The 12071-nt window shown below is 45.1% G+C and overlaps 1 long non-coding RNA gene across 3 annotated transcripts; it reads right to left on the minus strand.

Moving 5' to 3' along the window:
- Positions 1 to 925: 925 nt before the first annotated feature.
- On the minus strand, positions 926 to 5045 carry LOC118576166. Of its 3 annotated transcripts, XR_004943916.1 has the most exons (5): positions 4927 to 5045; positions 3769 to 4588; positions 3468 to 3663; positions 2665 to 2807; positions 926 to 981 (listed from the first exon to the last, which is right to left on the minus strand). It is a non-coding gene; the product is annotated as an uncharacterized LOC118576166 (long non-coding RNA). The 3 variants fall into 3 exon arrangements; XR_004943914.1 differs by lacking the exon at positions 4927 to 5045 and having other exon boundaries at positions 3769 to 4754; XR_004943915.1 differs by lacking the exons at positions 926 to 981; positions 2665 to 2807; positions 4927 to 5045 and adding an exon at positions 2972 to 3048 and having other exon boundaries at positions 3769 to 4754.
- Positions 5046 to 12071: the final 7026 nt, after the last annotated feature.

Consider the following 12071-nt stretch of genomic DNA (forward strand, 5'->3'; position numbering starts at 1 on the left):
GGAGAATTCCGAGGGAATGACTCTAAGTACATGCAGCAGTGATAGCCATCTTCATGTCCTACCCAAAAGGGGAGTGAATAGAGGAGGAGGGTCAGATAAGGCCTGGAATAAGTCAGAAAGGGAATTCATGGGCTCAAAATGTGTTCTTCTAAGTGGTTAGGTGAAATGTTATGAGTTTGTCATCAGTGGATGTGATTTAGCTGCTGTGTGCAATGGGTGGAGTTGGAGCCTGAGCCACGGCCAGATGACAAGTCATGAAACTGGAAGCCGTGAAGACTTACTAGGGAAGGGTCATCCTGGGGTAACATTCCCTAGGTCTGACATTCTAAGAAAGTGTAAGGAAGAGAAAAGAATGGCTGCAAGGCTGCAGAGCCAAGCCTGCCACCTAGCTGTGCAGTGAGAGCTGGGTCGCTCTAGAGCTATGTTAGGACACTGGATGTGGGAGCTGCCTGGATGGGTCACACAAAGGGAGAGGTGTATGAAAGGTGACTGAGGTCTGGACTAAGTGTCAAGGTAGCAGCCGAGAAAATGACTAAAACGAGTATGTCTGATGGGGAGCCTGTTCTGAAAAGAAAGTCAGGATGCGGGGGAGATCCAGGGTCTGGGGCATGTCCAGTAGGGCTAAAAACCATCTCTTTCCTGTGAGCCTTCACTGGTTGCTGTGGCCCAGGTACTCACCCTCAGGAGAGGCCTTGTTCAGCCTTGTTTTCCTTTTTCTCACAAGGACACAGAGCACCTTAACTCGGTCTCAGTCACAGGCACAGTACTCAGTGTAGGGAGCAATGCAGCCAAGTCTCTGATCAGCATATGAATGCCTGTCCAGTGGGTCTCTGCATGGCAAAGCCTGTGGACATGGTCTCTCACCTGACGGAGAACAGTGGACCTTGAGTGACTGAGGACTTTGCCGAATTCAAGCAGCTTGTTTGCTCTTTTCCTTCTGATTGTACTGTTGGTTCTTGGATGGTTTTTAAGTTTACCATTCTGGAAAGAAGAGTAAGGCAATCATAAACAGACTAGGGGAAAAGCCTAGAAATACACACAATGACATCTGCTGAGAGTTAAGTTCCCTGGATACCGAGCACATAGAGGCGACCTTAGGATCTGGTATGCTCCAGGAGGAAAAGAGGCAATGAAAATGTGAGATGAATACATCCATTTTTACCATACACAGGAGCTTATATTGGTGAAACAAAAGTGGTGTGGTAGTGTGGGAAATAATGCCTTACCACAGTCTTCTTTCACAGAGAGATTGAGTCAGGGGACCCTCTTGTAGAAAAGGGAACTATTTAAAAGCATGTCTTACAGACATAAAATACTTATTGGGGATTAGATACTGTTGTCCTTAAAGCATTGTACCCATGTCTATCAGTTTTAATTTGGAACCACAAGTGGCTGCTGTGAGTACTGTGAGAGCAGGATATGTGTGGCTGGATATTTAGTTCAGCCTGCGAAAATGCTGAACTCTGTCTAGAATGATTTCCTGTCTGGGAAAGTGTGTTAGGGAAACATAAAGGGGAGCAATGAGGGCTTTTATAACCACCAGGATGTCTTTCTTAAAATGTGATGTATTTCTTCAAAGTCAAAAGTAGAGCCAGTAATAACTGTTCATGTATCCTGGTTAAAAACAAACACACAAACAAACAAAATCCTCTGTTGCAGTATAAATAAAGATTGCTATGCTGCTGGCAGCACTTGGCAGGCGACTAGAGGAGAGAAATAATCAGTACCAACAAGCTACAAACCCAAAGACCTACGACAAATCTTTTTTTTTTCTTTTTCTGTTTTTTTTTTTTTTTTTTGGTTTTTCGAGACAGGGTTTCTCTGTGTAGCTTTGAGCCTTTCCTGTAACTCACTTTGTAGCCCAAGCTGGCCTCGAACTCACAGAGATCCACCTGCCTCTGCCTCCCGAGTGCTGGGATTCAAGGCATGCGCCACCACCGCCCAGCTCCTATTTCTATTTTTTTACCATCATTTCTAACCATGTAGCTCAAGCTACCCAATGACAAGGCATGATGATAAAATCTACCTATGGGAAAGAACTGTGAAAATTTCTACTTTCTCACTATCCAATCAACAAGCAGCTTCTATTTGCCCCTTTTCTGAAAGTTCCCCAATGCAAACTGTAAAAGCAGATCTGACTTTATAATCACCTGCCCATAGCCAGGTAAGAATATCTTTATACCAATATCTGGTGCCATTTTATTGATTCTTTTGCCCATTGAGTGTCTTACTTGAAAGGTATGATCCTGTATTTACCTTCATTTTCCAGGAAAAGTAGAATTCTACAATTAGTGACTAGGCATCAGTTACTGGCTTCTTGTGGTTAATCTTAATTGTCAAGCTGATAAGATTTAGAAACACCCTGAAATCATATTGCTGAGCCTATCTATGATGAGTTTTCTGGGTTATGTTAGTAAAGGGTGTGCCATGATTCTATGGGCTAGGGTCCCAGATTGACTGGGAGGAAGATAGCTGACAAATGACGTCCATTGCCATCTGCTTCCTGACTATGGGCACAATAAGAATGGCCAATTTATTTCTTCCTACCATGATTGACTGTGTCCCTTGGAACTATAAGCAAAAATAAAACCATCCTTCCTAAATAATAATAATAATAATAATAATGATGATGATGATGATGATAATGATAATAGCTCAAGCTACCTGGGGTCACTTGAGTGCTTTCCACCTGGTGGTCAGACTTCTTCCTCAAATGGACACCCCTTCTGAGGCAGTCCTGAACACACTAAGTACCCTGTTCTTCATACTGAAACTTTAGAAGCATTGGATTGTGATTCCCCCAACAGCTGTATGGCACAAGGTAAGAAAGCACCGAGGTAACCATCCCACACAACAGCTCCAGCAAGAGGATTTGGCTTGGGCATATCCAGCCACGTTTCTAGCTCCTAGCCTTACCGCATGGTCTTTGGATCCCATTCCCAAACCAACTCCTAAGAAAGGCTACCAGGAGGGAGTGAGAAAGGTCTGAGGTGGAATGGAGTCTCCTCTTGTACTCAGGGATGCAAAGTAAGCATTTCTCACCAGTCCCTTAACACGGACATCAGAGAGAAGGTTCCTGCTGGTCGTTTGCTTTTGCATTGTTTTTAATATGTATGCACCTTAAATATTTATTTATTTTACATCCTGGCCACAGTTTCCCCTCCCTCCTCTCCTCCCCATCTATACCCTTCACCCTGGTTGTCCCCCACCCTCAACCCACCCCTCCTCTGTTTCTATTCAGGAAGGGGCAGGATTTGGTTACAGTAAAGCCTCTGCTACAGACCCTGAGACCTGAGACTGTGTGGGGACTTCCCTTTTAGATATTATGGACATTTCCCCAGGGCCTCACTTATGCTAGGCATGTGCCCCAGGACAGAGCTGCTCTGTCAGCCCTCTCCCCTCATAGCTATCCAGAACCCCATTGTGCTAGCATCCAAAGCTAAAGGCCTCTAAGTTGGCCGCCCTACCTTCAACTAAAAAAGGTTGTCCTGGGTGATCTTGAGTTCTAAGACGATCCTCAGGTAGGCCGTGGGAAAAGTCCTCTGAGTCTTGGCTTTCTGTCTCAGACTGAAGTTCTGAGTGGCTCAAGTCAACCACCCTTCTGACAGCAACACCTTGACCTGTCTTCTGGGAGATAGGACTACGTGAATTTGTTAGTGTTCCCTACAAAAGAGAATTTGAATAAGGCAGGGAGCAAGACCTTTGATCCACGTCATTGGGGGCACCCACTCTCCACCTTGTCTTCATGGTCCCAGAGAGTATTCATACTTGAACAGGTTGTTGGCTTCTCAGAGCCTCAGGGATCAGATGCATCCTTTCTGATAGAATCCAGAGACTATATTTCATTCATTTTAGACTTGCTCCCAACTTCTTCACTGAGGGCAGAGCATGGGAACAGACAAGATCTAAGGACAGATAGGAGTATATTATTGGTAAAGGCAGTGATGGAAGCCAGGAGAAGTACTATGGGTCAAGATCCTGCTGGAAATCCTGCCATGGGCTTTCTGGACTCCAGTTTCTACAGAAGGTTCCTCTTGACACTGCTAAGTAAGGTATGGAAAAAGTCCCAACAAAGAATTACAAAAAGAAGCTTGAACAGTGGAGCCAGGAGCTAGCAGGCTCAAGAACCACACTGTGGCAGGCCATGCTCTAAAATTTAGTTTGTGCTCATAACTGAGTAAGGATAAAAGCTCCTGGCTTGCTCTCCTCACAGGTAAGTAAGAGCATCCTTGGGCAAAGGCTCTGAGTATGCCAATGGGCATAGCCATGTCCTAAAACATTGCATACTTACTGTTACAGCCACATAAAGTTTTGGTAAAGTAAACTGGGCATAAAGAACAGGGATAAATCATCTAGACTGCTAAGATTCAATGAGATCTAAAGGCAGAGTACTAAGCTGAGATGTTGGAGTATCCCTAAATCAACAACCAAGGTAATTCTGAGGGACAGAGATCTCGTTGTCCTGACTGGCATCCACAGAAGGGGAACAGCACATGTGTGGGCCAAGGTCAAGTATCTCACACCCCCAGAGCGGTCACAGGCTTCTCCAGGAAGTTCTGACACTGCTTCATGTCCATTAGGTTCCGACCTGCAAACACATTTGGAGGAGTAAGGAACAGAGTTCAATCCCTGAGTCCTTCATAGTGGTTGGAGAGAATGACTTCACAGGGTTATCCTGTAATCTCCAGATGATAGGCACAGCACAGAGGTCTCACACACACACACACACACACACACACACACACACACACACACACACACAGAAGAAAGAGGAGAGGACAGGAGAGAGAGAAGGGAAATGAAGAAATAGCCAAATAAGTGAGACACGATGTGAATCATTTTAAATACTTGATATCAAGTGTCCTAGACTCTCAGAGATAAACCATCTGTCCAAAAACAGCTAAGGTTTAAGGGCAACATACATACCAAGATGGAGCTGAAATTGACTGACTTTCCTCAAGCCTAGGCTAGCAGTAGGAACACCGACTGAAAGTCGCTAACTGTTCATGGAAGAAGGGTTGTCACAACTTGAGATGAGCCTGGAAGAGCTGGAAAGAGAGGAAAGATTCAGCCTGGAAGCATCATGGTCTTCTGGAAAGTAATCGATATCTAGGAAGCATCAGGCTGGGACACAGTGGAGACATCCCAGTGATGTCTGCTGAGTACAGAGAAGGTCAGTTGTTCTGGGGGAGAAGCTGAGAGGGCAAGGGAAGATATGCTGCCGGGTATCAGCTTTGAACCCAGGCAAAGCAAAGAGGCTGAAGCCTCTGGTCATGGAGCTGACTTGACACTTGTCAATGCTGGGAGCTGTGGTGACCACTAGGAGCAATGGTGCTGCTTGGTTTGAACTGTCAACTTGTGCAGCTGAGAGTGATCTGGGACTCTTCACTGATGGATTGTCTACCAGAGGGTCACCTGTGAGTGTGTCTGTAGAGGAACTATTTGATTATCTTAATTTATATGGGCAGACCCAACTCTTTAGGTCAGGGCCATTCCCTGGGTTTAGGTCCCAGACTGCACAGGCGTGGGGATCTCTAATGGACACAAGCAAGCAAGCTCACTTGTGTCCATTTATTTCTGTCTGCTCTTGACTGTGGCTATGATATGACTAGCTGCTATGCGTTTCTACACTGACCTTCCCGTGTAAAGGACTGTAACCCAGAAATGTAAGTCAAAATCACACCAGTGGAAATGAACCTGAACAGTCTTGTTCCAGATAATCACACTGACCACCCAGGGAATACAGGTGGCAGATGTCTGATTGTTCTCTTGGTCTGACAATATCATCCAGCTCCGGCTCCCCACACATTCTCTGAAGGAGTCAGGACACAATGCCTGTATCTTCCTCTGATTCTCAGACATCCAAGTATAATGAAAGAATCCTCTATGGAGTTCCAGCAAGGAGGTGAAGGAATCTCTGTCACTGCATGCCACATATCAGATGACAGCAAAGGAGCGCTTTCAGAAGCCCTGAGCATTGATCCACCGTGGACCTTCCAAGGAGGACCACTCATAATGAGAATAAGGCCTGGAGGATCTCCACACTGCTCTCACACTAGCATTCTATGGAGAAGAGTCAGCAGCAGCATCCCAGACGACAGGCACAGATCCCCAGATTTCTTCTCACATGTAGGAATAAGGGGTGGACCTGAAAAGACAGGACCTCTACTCAGGTGACACATGGCTCCTCTCAAGTCCCTCTGTCTCACGCTTTCATTCTTCCAGGCCTCTGTCCAGCTGTGACATTCACACAAAACAATCTCTTATATCACCCTTACTTCCATGCACCCTCTGAGGTCTGAGACAAGTTCTGGGCATCAGGAAAGTCCAGCTACTCAATGCACTGTTGTAGTGGGATTCCCTGTTTGACCACACTAAACCTTCCCTGTGGAAAAGGTGGTTGGGATCTACAAGTTCAACACAGCTGGGAGCACGTCAGTGAAGTGGTGAGCAGCTGTGCAAAGTGACCATGAGTGTGAGAGTTATCACACCTCTAGTGTTCAAAGAATGCAGAGGACCTGGAGCACCTAGAGGGATCTGAATGATCTCTGCATGAAACACCCACCCAGGGATCCTTCATTCCTATTCAAGAACTGCTGCCAGTTTTAAACTGGGGCAGATATAGTAACATGATGAATGGAGATGAGAAACCCTCAAGGGACCTTGGCACACTCCCCACCTGGTCTTCCAGTCAAATCTAGTCATTGTCTATATCTCTGACACAGAAATGTCCTGGTCTGAGGTTCAAAAACTCAGGTTCTCAAATCCATGATCTAGGTTTGGGCAGCGGGAGCATCAGACACAGCAACAACTACAGGAGGAAGTTAGAGATTCCCAGTGCCTGGGCCCTCACAGACACAGCAAGACTTTGTGTTCACTGCCCAGCTACCAACAGGGAAGGACCTTGGTGCAGAGCTGACTGTAGCTTCAGCCAAGGATGTTCCCATCAGGGATGCCTCATGATGCTTGACTGCTTTGCCATTTCTGGTAACATCCAAAGAGAAGCCAGTGAGAGCAGGCCAGAACAGAAAGGATTTGGGGATGTATCCCACATGCCCCACTCACTGCCTTCTTTTCAGAGGGGAACAGAAAATCCTAGACAGTGATGGGTTTTCTGAAGGTGACTGAGTGTCTGGTTGGGACTGGAAGCTGCATCAGGGGCTGAGCGATCACCCAGGTCCAGGAGGGCTGCCTGGTGACGTGCTTTACCTGGAATGATCACTGGCTCTGAAACTCCTACAGGTATATGTGAAGAATGATGGGGTCCCTCAGAAGGAACATGACTTCTTAATGCTAGGTGTCTGCTACAGATACCCTCTAAGGCTGACTTCAAGCTCTTATCTTCCCCACTGTTCTGTCCCCTCCCCTGCCATTCCCATCACTACCAAAAGAGCAGAGTATACTACAAGTCTTTGTCCCTGTGGAACAGCCAACACTCCCAGGGCCTGAGAGCAAAGAGGGATTCTAGAACACCATTTCACCAAAAGAGAAATTGCAAGAAATTTGTTTTCAGTGCCCATAGACACTTCACTATGACAGAGAGACATCAGATGCAGTCATCCAGTCTGGCAGCATGCCACATGGCTGCTCTCAAGTCCGTCTCTCCATCCCTTCATTCCTCCCATGTTCTACCCACCTATGATCACACAGGAAAGTCTCCAACTCCCTGTACTTCCATGCACCCTCTGAGGTCTGTGACTCTGTTTACCTGTTTTCATGTGGACTTATCTCACTACCTTTGTCTTCTTCATTGTCCTGGACACTGCAAGAGTGCCAGCTCCCTGTTGACGACTTGGGCAGCAGACTACCGATGCAGGGAACCAGCCCTTACTGAGGGCCTGGCACATGGCCATGTCCATTCAGTGTCAAATGACAAAAGAGCAGTTCAGATCATTGCACAAAGGCAGCCCAGAACCTGGGCTCAAAACTCAGACCCAGTCTTCTCTCTCATTCCATGTAGGTAGGAATGGTGTCTGGGCTGTGGAGGAAGACACACTCCCATGGTGTTGCAAGGGGACTGGAGCAGGCACGTGGCAGGAAGTGAGGTACAGGCTGCATGCCTAGAACTGTGAACCCACTTCTGTCAGATGTCCCACATCTAGAACAAAATCCCAGGAGATGAAGTGACACAGGTCACAGGGCCACCCTCTCACACCTCTGGACAGACCCTCCTACAGGTTCTTCCCATCTACAAGACTCAGAGGAACGCTGAAGGATATTCAGGGAGAAATGATTGCCTTCTCCATTACAGAGCTTTGGAACAAGGACTTGGAGAGGAATGCAGAGCTTAGCAGAGGGGGAAGGATGGGTTGGAGCTCCAGCTGAATCATTGAGAGTCATGGCAGTTGGTCCATGCATGTGTCTTGGGAATGCATCAAGAAGAGAACTGAACCACAGAGGCTTATTTGTCCCAGACACTGGAGATGAAGGTGAAGTGTTTGGATGTGCGTGTGCTCCTGTGTCTGGATGTGTATGTGTGTGTCCCCCACGCAATGGAGTCCAAACATAGGTGAACATGGTAGATGCACAAGAAGGTTGAGAACATTCTAGAGCTCTCTGATTTCCTGCAATAAAGACACCTGCCAGGGGCCAGCCCAAGCAATTGATATGTTCCAGAGAGGAGGCAAGGAATAGGTGAGATACGAATTGAGTCAGGCCATTGGTGGTCAGGGTTCAAGATTCTACACAACTCCATTAGCAGTTCCAAAACATAAATCAAATATCATTTCTGTCCCTGGACATGTACTTAACTTTGTTTTGGGTGAGGTCACATGTTTAGTAATATAATATTTAGTAATATGTTGTTAATAAACTGTGACAGAACAGAGAGTTTATCTTTTACCGTCACATTCCCTCATCAACCACGTAACACAACTTCTTGGACACTCTGGCTATTACAAGGGTGCTAGACAGACAGAAAATCTCCAGGATACCATGAGCAGATTGCCAAGTCCAGAGCAGTGTATTATGAACTCTGAATGGTCAGAGTGCCGGTTGTCAACAGGCCTAAGCAAAATCCTCAGGCCAAAGCTGATTAATTCATTATTCAGATTCTGGCATAATATAGCACTTACATTTTTACATCCATATAGAATTTATTTATATGGCTAATCATGGTCATCTTTTGTTTCTACACACCTATCACAGATTTATTAACAAAGAAACCAGGAAATCCCAATCTTTTCAGAAGAAAAAATACAAATGAGCCAAATCGATGATATGAAAAGAATGTACATGCCGCATGTTTGTGGTGCACGCCTTTAATGCCAGCACTCAGGAGGCAGAGGCAGGTGGATCTCTGTGAGTTCGAGGCCAGCCTGGGCAACCAAGTGAGTTCCAGGAAAGGCGCAAAGCTACACAGAGAAACCCTTTTTCGAAAAACAAAAACAAAAAAAGAAAAGAATATAAATTAAGAAAATATCCAGATACTGTAGAGAATGAAGAATATTCTGGAAGATGGAATGACTTCTTGATCTAGTGGCTATATTGCTGGGAGTGATCTGCTGATAAAGCTCAACCTGAACCAGAGACTCTGGTTACATTCTTCACAGACCAAGAAAAAATTTTTTTTCATATGGAAACCCAAAAGTCCTTGAAGGACCAGAGTAGTCCTAAAGCAGAAGACAGTCCTGCCAGGAGTGTTGGCACAAACAACAAATCCCAGGAAATGGGAGGCCAATGATGTGGGGGATCCTTGAGTTTAAGGACAGCCTGGTCCACATAGCGAGTTTCATGACAGAGAGCTGCAAAGTGAGACCTGCCTTAAAATAGAGAGATGCAGAAGAGAAGAGGAGGAGGGAGAGGAAGAAGATGCTGAGGTGGAAGGAGAGGAGGAGGAGGAGGAGGAGGAGGAGGAGGAGGAGGAGGAGAAATCACGGTGCTGGCAGGACCCTAATACTACAGACCCATAAAATCAAAGACAGTGTAGTTGTGGCAAAGGAACATAAGTGTGGATCGCTGGAATACAATGGAGGATCTGAAAATGAACTCACATATCAAGGGTCACCTAAATCTATATAAAGTTGGTGATAGAAGTCTGTGGGGAAAAAGGACAGCTTTGTCAACAAATGTTGCTGAAAAAATGGAACATCAACATGTAGAAGACAGAAATCCATATGAGCCCACATTAGGATCATTCCAATGATCTGAGGTGCTACAGGAAATCAGCACACACTTTACCACATAGTCTAGGAAATACATCAGGAACTGACCAGTGGGCTTATGTGACATCAAAAAGCATCTGCACAACAAAGGAAATATGACCAAAGTAAAGGAACCCCTGGACACCTGCAGAAAAAGCAAGAAACAAAAACAAAAGTTGTCAGCACAAGATCTGAAGGATACTTCAAACACATGGAAAGCTGTAAAATGACACCAGAAAAATGACTTCAGCTAATCCCCAAAGGGCATAGTGAACTGAAGAGACAAATGGTCCTCAAAAGAACTAACACCAACTGGAAACAGTGTTCACCATGCTCATCATCTGGGACATAGAATAAAACGTCTTTAAGTGACCCCTCACCCCAGGCATAAGGGCTAGTATCAAGAAAACCAAGGCCAGCAGATGGTGAGCAAGATATGGAGAAATATGGATGCTTACACACTGCTAGTGGGAACTGAAACTGGGGCAGCATGCTGGCTGCCAGCTTGAAGTTGCTCAGAACCACTAATATGGGACAGCTGTCTAACCCATCAGTGTATGGCAGGAATGCCTACACACCCAGATTCATTGCTGCACAATGCACAACAGCTCAGAAAAGGAACCAGCTAGGATGTCCACCAACACAAGAATGGGGAAAGAAACACATCGGTAGTTGTAAAGGAAAGTGGGTAGACCTGGAGATGATTATGTTAAGTGAAATAAGTCATACTAAGAGATAAGTGCCAGGTTATCTGAAATAGGCAGAGGGTAGATGTGTGTTTCTGTATTCTGTGTGTAAGTGTGACTCTGTGTGTGTGTGTGTGTGTGTGTGTGTGTGTGTGTGTGTGTGTGTGTCTTTGGGTCTACACTTAGGATATAAAAGTAAGTGTGGACCACTATGAGTGGAAATGGAAGAAGAGATGCTGTAGACAAGAAGCAGGAGTCATGGTATGTAATAAATATGATACAAATTTGAAGGAGGAAATACTTGGGGATGGAAGGAAATTCACAAAGTGACTTCAGGAACAGCAAACAGAATGGGGAAGAGGATGGAAATAAGAAATGTGATGGTGCACACACTCACACATAGACACAACCTTAATGAAGCCCATTTCTTTTTAAATCAGTTGGAAAAATAAGCTAAATTATAAGACTCTGTTTATAAAAATGTGCATGGTTAAAATGAGAGTAAGCATATAAACAGGATGGTTGGCTAAACTCAAGGATACCTTTTACATCCCCGGATCCCAAGTAAAAAAACCTTACTGGGTGTCACACAAAATCTAATCCCTACAGCAAAGTGGGAAGGGGAGATATACCGAGAGAGAATCACTCAATGGTACCAACAGGCCTGGGTCTTTGTGTTTGGTTTATTTGAGTTTTTTCTTGTTTAATTAAACGTTATACTTTGTTATTTTAGGGACTGACTCAGTTTTATTAAGCTTCCTGTCCCATACAACTTTTGAGTTTGTATTGTACAATTTGGAGAATGTTAAACCTGTGCCTGGAATTGAGTATCCATTGGAACCATTATTTCATCCACTGGATTATTTCAGAATAATTTACAAAACCTTAAAGTGTACCTGAAGAAACTCTAACCCTTACAAGTTCTCTTATCCCTGTCCAACACACCAACCCTTCCCAAACACTAGGGTCTGGTCAGTATAGATTTCATTATATCATCTAATCTCAAATTACTTTAACCTTTGTGTGTGTGCATGCATGAGCATGTGAGTGTGTGCATGCACAAGTTGGTTGCTTGTCCATGTGAGTATATGTGTTTGTGTGCTGGGCATCACGTGCCAAGGCACACATGTGGTAGTCAGAGGACATCAGTAAGTTCTTTCCTTCTTCACTTGTTGAGCCATAGTCTGTTGTTTCATTCTGGGTTGCATATCTCAGTCTGGCTGGCCTGGGGCATCCAGGCCTT

The sequence above is a fragment of the Onychomys torridus genome, unplaced genomic scaffold (genome assembly GCF_903995425.1).
Source record: "Onychomys torridus unplaced genomic scaffold, mOncTor1.1, whole genome shotgun sequence".
Classification (NCBI taxonomy): Eukaryota; Metazoa; Chordata; class Mammalia; order Rodentia; family Cricetidae; genus Onychomys; species Onychomys torridus.